Genomic DNA, 10,047 nt, shown 5'->3' on the forward strand with positions numbered 1-10,047 from the left:
GTGCATGTTTCTACATGTAGGTCTGTGTGGACAGGCAGAAGAGGACAGAGCCCTGCCCTGGGGTCTAACATGCACAGAGTAGCTCCTGGGTCATGACACCTTTTGCAGGTTACTGACATGACACCATTTCTCTGCTCCCAAAAACTAGGTGTGTGGGGGAGAAAACAGTTGGCCCACCTCTCCTCTGCAAAGTACATTGAGACCTACTGATGGAGATAATGCAAGTATTATAAAGCTGATGCCTCTTACATAACGTTGTGCTAATTTATTATTTGTACAAAGCAATGCTTCACTTCCACATAAAGAGCATGTGTGCCCCAAACAGGAATTCATGTTTAGTCACTGTACCCAGAGTTATCACATTTTACTATGTGAAGTTTACAGTGCATTTCTTAAATTGCCTGCAACTCAGTGGCAAAGCTAAGACAAGGAAAGTTTGTGTCAGAGCCCCCTTTCCTCCCATAGCTCTGCTACCTCTAATCTCTCACCTATCTTCCATTCAAGTACCTCATGGTCTGCTCCCTCCCCAGCTCCCAGCAACTCTCTTGCCTTTATTACTAGTTATGTGAAGAATAACTGAGACTTTTTCAATACCTGTATTTTTAAAGGAAACAAAGTGCCTGGGTGTGCAAATAGTAGACTGTAGATTGAAGATACAGTAATACACCCGCCCAGTCTGTTTCAGCAACTTTGACTATACAGCACAAGGCAATATCACGCAGCATCTAGCTACAAGCATGATCAGCAGCACCATATAGAGGCATCTGCTGCTGCTAATGCTTGCTATACTTCTGGGGGACACCAGCGCTCACAGCAAAATGGCAAAATCCAGCAAAGCTCATGTGGCATACAGCAACACCCCTGGTAGGGGCACAGCAGTGTTTGCAGGGAATTCACTTTCAACTCTGAATTTCCAATCTTGCAGTGCTGAGCTCTGAATTCCAATGCTGTAGTGTGGGAGAAAGAAGGGGCAGTGACTGTCCTACGCACATAAACACACACGGTAATAACTACTTTCGAGACAGACAACCTATAGTCTAACGAAATAACCAACAGCAAATCACAGCTGAAAGCAAATGGTAATACACCAGTTATTTCTATAGCAAATCATTTAGCTGGTTTCTTTTGTGTGTTGAGCTTAGAGCCAATGACTAGCAATTAAAAAATCTCACCCTACCTTCCCATAGCACAGGAGATAAGAGGTTGCATTAATCATACAAAGATCACTGTGAAGACTTGCTTTGTCTCAAGAACTTGCCTTCCAAAATAAATCTATACTGGTAGATAATGCCTTAGCATTATCACTGAGTTCATGTAGTAAATTTCACAATTAACTACAAAAGTGTTGTTTAGAATTGGAAAAATGGGTATCTACTCCCAAATTAGCATAGTAGATGTCAAAGTTTCTGTGAATCATTAAAACCCCACAACGCCAAAACCTATGATTGTACTTCTTCCTACTCATCTTATGGCACTCCAGCTCCCATCCAGATTTGATCTTTCAGACAGCATAACCACAGCTATTCTGGAAAATGTCAAAAACATTTCATATCTCTTTAACTTCAGTAAAAATAATACAGTATTTGCATGCTGTGTCATAACGACCTGTAGCTTCAATCTTGTAAAAGAACCATAAATGGAAATTTGAATGCTATGAAGATTAACTTTGTCTATAATTTGCTTTCAAGTAAAAGGAATATTTGTTGCATGAATATGTTTGAGGTCTCAGTTAAGGGTTAAAGGGACAAAATGCCTGATCTATATTTACACTGAAATAAAAAAGAGAAATGGACCAGATGCAGACTTTTATTGAAGAGAATGTTCAGCTTTTTTTGACACCTCTGTTCTACCTTTTGCTTTTCAAAAGTTTTACAGTACAATCTAAAATTCAAAAAATAGTAAAATAATAGTTTTCATGAATAATGTTATGTGTCCTTATTACTACATTTTGAGATTTGAGATTGCTCTTAAGATTCTTACCCAGAGAAATTAAGCCTTTATATTAAACGGTAAGGAGTTTCTCTAGACAGCACATCTGCCACAATGAAAAAAATCTACACTCCCCTCAGCCCCCTCCCACTCACACACAGGTTTCCCAACTAAAAAACCCTGTGTGAATGTCACAGGCTGTCATACACAGGCAAGTTTCAAGTAGTTTACAGGAAAAGGCTGCAGCTTTGCACCACAGAGTGCACTCCTTCACTAAGGAGCATCAACTGAAGGGGACAGGAATGGGCAGACATGATGCATCTTGTTACAAAACTTTTCATTACATGACACTAAAAAGAATACAGAGAGCAGAGCAGCATTTGTAAATGCCAAGTTCAGGAAAGACTCAAACACTCTTATTTGCCCCCAATTTCTGCAGTGCAGTGTAAAAGAGCTACTTACACGCAGTTTCACTGCAAACAACTTATTTGCAAGATAAAAGCCTCATGTAAGATGGGATATGAATTACAGTGAAAGAATAGCAGCAAGAAGAGCATTAATAACCTGTGCAGGTGCAATGACAGTATGTTGTGTTATCCTCTTAATCTGATATTTAGGAACCATTCTACCAGTGCCCAGCACAGACCTGCCCAGAGCAGTACATACCATGCTATGTCAACTTCCAGTCTGAGAACTTGCATTTTCACAAGATAACTTTACTTGTAATAGCTTGAACAACAGATGTGCAGTGTCCTCAACCACTTCCACATTACAAATTTGCACTGCATTTTGCTAAACTAAGTTACATTGAGATTGACAACTCTGGCACAAGAGCTCCAAATGTCATACTAACACAAGCTTTTATGTTAGGTCAGATTCTCCTGCTGTAAAAATTTGACATAGTCCACAGAGAAGGTCAGAACAAGAACTAAACCAATTTATATTAGCAATGGACCAAGGTCTAGCATTTTTCATGCTAGAACTGAAAATAACTTAAAGGTGCTAAACAAAAGCTGTTGCCTCAACTTACTTCATATTCCTGTTTCTGCTGATGTTTTCTTGTTCTTCCTTACTAAGCTCAGGTCTGAGGTAGTGCTTTTTAAGGGAGTAAACTGCAGTCCTTTCAGTTAAATTTGACTTTCCCCCACTTTCAGAAATTGCCATAATTACTAATTATGATTGTGCACATATCAGCATGTTTTCTTAAGAACATTTTCTGTGTTGAGATAAGCTAGCTCCCTACCTCATGCACTCGCCTATACTCCAGCACCATTATGAAAGCAAACATACATTTTTCAAAGCAGCTGACGAAAGTCTTGGGTTATTCCCTGGTAGCCACACTTTATAAGTTACCAAATCATACAAGCTTCACCTAGTCTGTTGGCTTTATTGAAAGTAGTTTGTTTTTAATATTAGGGAAGGAAAAAATAAATTAAAACGTTTATTAAGTAAATGCAATCTAGAACTAGATTATTGGCCCTGGACAGAAAAAGTCTGTGTCTAATTTGAAATACATGGGTTCATATCATTTTGACTGCTAACATTCAATCTCATATCAGGCCATATGGGGGAAAAGGGACTTCGGTATAGAAAACAAAAATATCCACTTAAAACAGCTATTCTCTGCATCTATTCCCAGTGTAAATTCTGATTATGGTAAAATCTGCCAGATCTAAGCAAAGGCAAAAGATTACTTAATGTAATGCTCAAAAAATCAGATAAAAATGAAAGTGTTTTGGGGGAACAAAACCACAAAACACTCAGTAAGGGAAAAAGCATCCAGAGGACAAATGCTGAGAGGGAAAAAAATCAGAAAGCTCCAGTGGTTTGAAAGAATCTAGCATGGAATACCATCTATAAATGTGCAACCACTTTCAACCTAAACCTTTTTTACTCCAATTTCGCACTTGCACAGAAGGATATAAAAATATAAGCTATCATTGGAAAGGGCACTTACAAATAGAGGCCTGTGCACAGAAGAATAGCTAGTGATTTGAAGTATAAGACTTCCTGATTGAAATCAGAGACAGGAAGATATATTCACTTTTGCCTCAAGAGGCAGAGCTCACTCAAGTCCAAGGGAGCCCACCGATTTCATCGGGCACACCAGGCTGGACCTACAATTGTGATAATCATGGTAGTACAATATTTACCATCACCAGCATCATTTCCTAAGTGGAAGATACACATGTGGGCTGCTGAAGCAAACAGAAAAATATTAACTAAACCAAAAGTCAGGTTCAAGTTTCAACCTCCACTTGAAAGTGCTTCTCTGCAGGTACCTGAGCTTTCTCACTGACTTACTGGCAAACACTGATTTTCAGATGCTATCTTTATTTGCAGCCTTCAAAACAGCACCTAAGGGACTGACTCGAGTTCTCTGGGCCACTTATACCTTCCCCCAACCTTGCAAATAAGACTGTGTTCTTTGTGAGGCCGCTCCCTTATGTCTTTTCCTCTGAAGCAACAGGAATGGATTGGCTGTGACATTCAGCTTTGAAATACTGTCACTCAGCAGGGGTCTGTCAACACAGGGTCAAGCCCTAGCAGCTCTCACTTTCTCTCCTTTGTTTTCTTTTGATAACAAAGACAGACAGGAGCTAATACTTGTCATGACACCCACTTACCTGGAATTGTCCGTTTCCTCAAATTGCTGCTAGGGGAGCTCATTTGAATACATTCCTAGGAAAGGTTTACGTCTTTGGAAGTGTGAACCACAGGTCACACTTCTGATCAGAAGAGCTAAAAGCTAAGAAGGTATTCTCGCTTGGAAGCTTACATGAAGCACACTAGCAATAAAGAAACACTTTTGTACTTGACATTCAATAACTTTCAAATAAGATTCTGAAAAGAGATTTAAAATATTGCAGTCTACAAACAAGAATGAATTCAGCTGCCCATGAAACACTTGGATGATGCACAAACCTAAACCACATATTGCACTTTTAAGAGCAATATCCTAGTTTCCAACATTTTTAAGACATAAGACTTGGCAGACAATGGTGTTTACCAAGTCCTCAAAATGCAACACGATGCTGGCTGAACAGAGAAATTAAATTATTTTGCTCATTGAAAGAAGACTGGATTGTAGTAAATTTTTTTGATAAAACACCCACCACTGCAGAAGTCTGCACCTCTGGTCCATATAAGCTCGTGGAAGATGAGGAATAAATAGATAAAACAAAAAGCACCTTCACTTCCAAGATTCCTTAAGGAACTTTGTTTCATTGAGTGTTTTTAGAGGGCAGAAAGAACCTGTAGTTTTTCCACTGCCTCATCTCAGGGAAACAAGGTTGTATGAAAAGAATACATAGTCCAACTAACAGTCTTTCTTGTATTTCCAATGATGCATCTAAATCCCAATCAAGAAAACATTGTTGAGTCTTGATTCTTGTACTCATACGTTGTCAATTTGTCCTTACTCTTCTCAGCATAATATGTTAAGTCACTTGATTGGAATAGGCTGAGTGTAAGAAAGTGATTATGAGGGACAGGAAAATACCAGCTGATGGCAGAAAGTGAAGAAGATGAAAGATGAGACAGGAGGAGACTGTGACAGTATTAAATCCATGAGACAAGAAGAGGGCAAGGTGCACTGAGCACCAGACTGGTTTCAAACACTGCCTGGGGCAACTGTGGCTGACACTGCTGGTGTGTAGGGGCAAACTGGCAGAAAGATACCTTCCCACAGTCCAGGGTACTGCAGCAGTTATGAGATCTGCACCAGGTTGCGAATCAAAAAGCCGTACTTGTCCCTACACATCTGGGCACTGAACCCCAGCTGGCACCAACCAGCTTCTCAGACTTTTAAGGCAGCAGCCCAAGATGTACGTATCCAGGGAATTAGCCTGGCAGCCTGGGTGGGAAGACAGGAGGTAGAGAAGTAAAGGGAGGGAAATCCAATCCATGATATTTCAATAGCTGGAGGCTGGCACAATATTCTGTACTTAACTGCTTTCTTCATTGAAGAAAAGCCATCTGTCAGTTTGCTTGATAGACTAATTCTCCCCTAATTCAATCCTGTTAAAGTCTGTTAAAATTCTACTGAAGGTATTTTTGGTGTTGCAGCTGGGGGGAGAGAGGATGGTTTTGTTTTGACATAGGAAGAATATAGATACAGTTTTTCGTTTTTTTTTTTTTAAAGCTGCCATCATAGCAACATGAGTAGAGAAGTAGATTTTGTGCCTTAGCCTGCATTATTCTACAGTTTTCTTTGTAAGGTACTCAGATTTCTTAGTATCTCAGAAGAGAAGGACTGAAAACGCAGCCCTCTGGCCCATTACAGCCCATAAAGGATTTTTACGTAGTCACCAAAGAGACTTTTAAATATGACCTCCCTCAATGGCACTAGCTGATCTTTGCTATCCCCTTTGTAATAGTAACTGCCACAGGATTTCCCCAAGGGGTTTATGGTCTCTTCTGCATGGAGTGACTCAGAAGGGGCTCCAGGCATCCAGTGGGAACATTTGGGGTCAGGGGTCTGGGAAGGCCAAGCACTAGAAGATATGCTGGCTCCTCCCAGCAGCTGCTCTGCAAAGGCCACACAACACCCTTCAGCTGAAGGCATCTTAGACATCCCAAAAGAGACTACTCTTCCTTTAAAAAAGAAAAACCCAGCCCACACCACCACATACACACAAAACCAAACAAAACCACCCACACAAACATCCCCTGGCATAAGGCATACATGCATGGGGTGAATGGGTGACACTGGAGATACCAAGGCTATAAAAACTCACCAATGGGCAGATAAACATAAATGTAAAGCCAGGAGCTGGGTAAAAATTGTTTTAGGAGGTAACAGAAAACAAAGAACAGCTATTCAACAAATGAAATACACACCATATATAGTAAATTTGGATGTAATGTGGAGATGCAGGACAGTGAAGAAAAAGTAAGGTGTAAAAGCTTGTCAGAAAACATTTTAAAAATACACCATGTTCCTCCCAGCAAGGATGATTTGGGACAGTCATAACCCACTGTAAACCCTTCACCCTAGCCTGAACGAACCTTAGGACCCAGAGAGACTATGGAAGGGCAAGCATAACATCAGAGAAGGGGTAGGGGTATCAGCAAGATGATCCTAGCAGTTGTGAAACTACACCACCAGTGTTCTTGTGCTTCAATATGGCTTTGACAAGAGGCAACACAGCAGCCATCTATATATTATGGATTTAAAGCTTCATTCCTCAACCAGCATACAGCAGATTTGAGAAAAATCCATTTGGGGAAAAAAAACTTAAGAAACCAGAGGTAGAAAAGCTGAAAGGAAGCTTTGAAGATAACTTCTGGATGAAAATAACACCAACAATAAAATGTGATGACTGGCAGGACATAAGGTCAAGTGTTAAAGGAAACCTGCAGCCATTTCTCTCAGCCCAGCAGTGTAAGAGTTCACAAGACAGGAAATCAGCTCAGACTAAACAAACTGTCAAGTGTGAGGTTTTTTCATCCCTTTAAAAAGAAAATGAAAAAGGGACATCATACTTTGAGCCTGTGGGTAGCTATCTGCAGAAAAAAGGATTTACAGGTAAATGACAATTATAATAATATCCTTCAAATGCTGTACTGCTCTTTCTCCATTTATCCATGCCAGTAAGCTACTCTTATTCTTACAGATTCAAGCAAGTTTCATATCCATATTCTGTTGAGCAACAGCATGGTAGCCAAGCCAGTAAGCTCATCCAGATTTATTTCCTGTTTGGGCTCACAATTTTGTTATTCATAGGACATAGGGAGGCATAAGACCAATGTGAGAAGGGTTCATAAAACTGCAAGTAGATGTCAGTGAAATCTGACTTCTTTGGCATTGTAAGCATTGAGCTCCTAGAAGAAAGGGAAAATCAACATATGCATTGACTACAGGAAAGTGTCAAATGGCAGAAAACTGGTCTACTAGCCAAACTTATTAAGTGGCCACACAGCATTTCTGAAAATGAAATGAGAATAGCTGTGACTACATGTAGCACTGTAGTTCAACTTACTATGGCACTGAACAAACCTCTGAAAAATCAGAGGCCTATTCAACCATGAATGTGTAGTTTCTCACCAGTGGACTCTATCAGTACTAATTCCTGTCCCCTCCCACCAACTGTCAGAGTAGAAGTCAACTTAATATTTTGACAGTGTCTTCCTAAAAGTAAAATCAAGGAACAAACAGAGCCTTCAAAACCTCTATTACACATAATAAATAGAGTGTTTTTAGTACTTGATGTGTGGTTTAACATAGGAAAAATACTGAAACCTCACCTCGGACAACTAGTAGATTTACTGCTTTGCAGCCCACATACCCATTTTATGGCTGTTAATTTATTACTTTATAAATTGACTATTGCCAGGGCATGAAGAATGTTTTAGCATCCTCTTTATAGAAAATGGCTTAACATCTGCAAGTAAAAACTTCAAGTCAAATTCAGATATAAAAGAACTCATGCAAGGGTCATGGTGCCCTCTCAACAGCTACCTTACTAATTGCTTAGTGTATTTCTAAGCAGTTTATGTTGTGACTTGATTATTTGATAACATCTCCCAATATCTTCATTCCTCAGAACTAAAAATAGTATTTTTTTCATTTACTGCAGTGTCTCTCTTGCCATTTACTCACAACTGTATTTAAAGAGACAAATTAGCCAAAAAATGATCCCAAAACTGACAAAGTGAGCACTGAGAAGGGTACCTATCTAGAATAGTATGACTTTTTAAAAAAATTGCTACTACATGAACAGTCATGCACTGAAAGATCCCACAATAAAAACAAGGCTCACCTTAGCTCACTTTAAAAACAGATATAGGACCTGTATGCCCCTTTTTACAGCTTAATGCCTATTAAAGCCTAGCATGAATCCACTGGACTTCACTGAACTTGTACAAATCTTGAAAACTGATGGACATTCTACCTCATACTTGTCAAAAGAGTAGCAATAGGAGATTTAGGTAAGTTAAATAACAAAAATGAGAACCATTTCAAAAATGAAATGGACATACTTGGTTTTCCTCTAAACACACTATTCTTCCACTCCCAGGAGCACCTATGATTCAGCTTAATCTAAGGAAACTTACAAATTGCCTGCATGAAGTGAAATGAGAATGCTTCTCTGTCAATTAGATCCCATTTTTCTGAGCGCACTGATCAGAACAAATGGCCAGATGTTTATATGAGCCCCATCTGGTTTGGATTCACTGGCCAAAGAGAAGTAATGCAGGTAGAATAGTCTCTCCTTTCATTAAGTATGAAGAGCATTATTCATCCAAAATACCTGCCTAATATTTCTATCAATGTATTTTCTTCATTTTGCTAAAACCATCTTATATTAGCTTGACGTCACATGGCCTGTCATCACTGCAATTTTTACCATAGCAACCCATTATCCTACATAGTCACATAAACTAAAGCTGAATGTGGCACTATCCCTATGCATATGAAGTTTTAATTTAGGTCAGTATTCAGTGCTGCCAGCTAGCAAAGTGCAGTCGCAGGCTGCCTCTCATATCTAGAGCACAAAGAGATGTGTACAGTGTGTACCAAGGCAATTTATATAAGGAGGTGTTTTTGCAATGCCATTGGGTTGCAAAAACATCAGTTATACCTCTCAACTTAAACTTCTATGGACTTCCACGTATGTACAGCTTGAAGAGCACAGCTCCTCTCTAGGCACCTAAACAAAACACCACAAGCAAAGCCTTAAAATATACTCCTGAAAACCCAACTGCCTTATTCTACCACTCAAGGGAAGCAGATAAGTTTTAGCCTAGAGATCCAACCAAACTTGTATCTTGCACTGTAAAAATTAATCTTAGTAGTATAAAACAAACTCTGGAACTGGAAATCCAAATCCTGCAAATATTATGGAACTTTTTTCTCTGGCACTTCTATAAGATGACATGAGCTCTCCTATCTTTTCAAGACTGATGTGACAAAAGCTGTGGGACAACATAAGCTGAGCACTAGCAACTATAGCAAGTGAGAGGCATTTGCTTGAGCTCAATACAGTAGCTCACTATTTGTTTCTAGTTGACTCATTGCAACATTGAAGAAAGACTGGGGAAAAAAGTTATTCAAAGGACAGCCACAAAACCAAGTGAACCCTTAGCCCTGAAAGAGGATGAAGTAAAACACAT

The sequence above is a fragment of the Gavia stellata genome, chromosome 23 (genome assembly GCF_030936135.1).
Source record: "Gavia stellata isolate bGavSte3 chromosome 23, bGavSte3.hap2, whole genome shotgun sequence".
Lineage (NCBI taxonomy): Eukaryota > Metazoa > Chordata > Aves > Gaviiformes > Gaviidae > Gavia > Gavia stellata.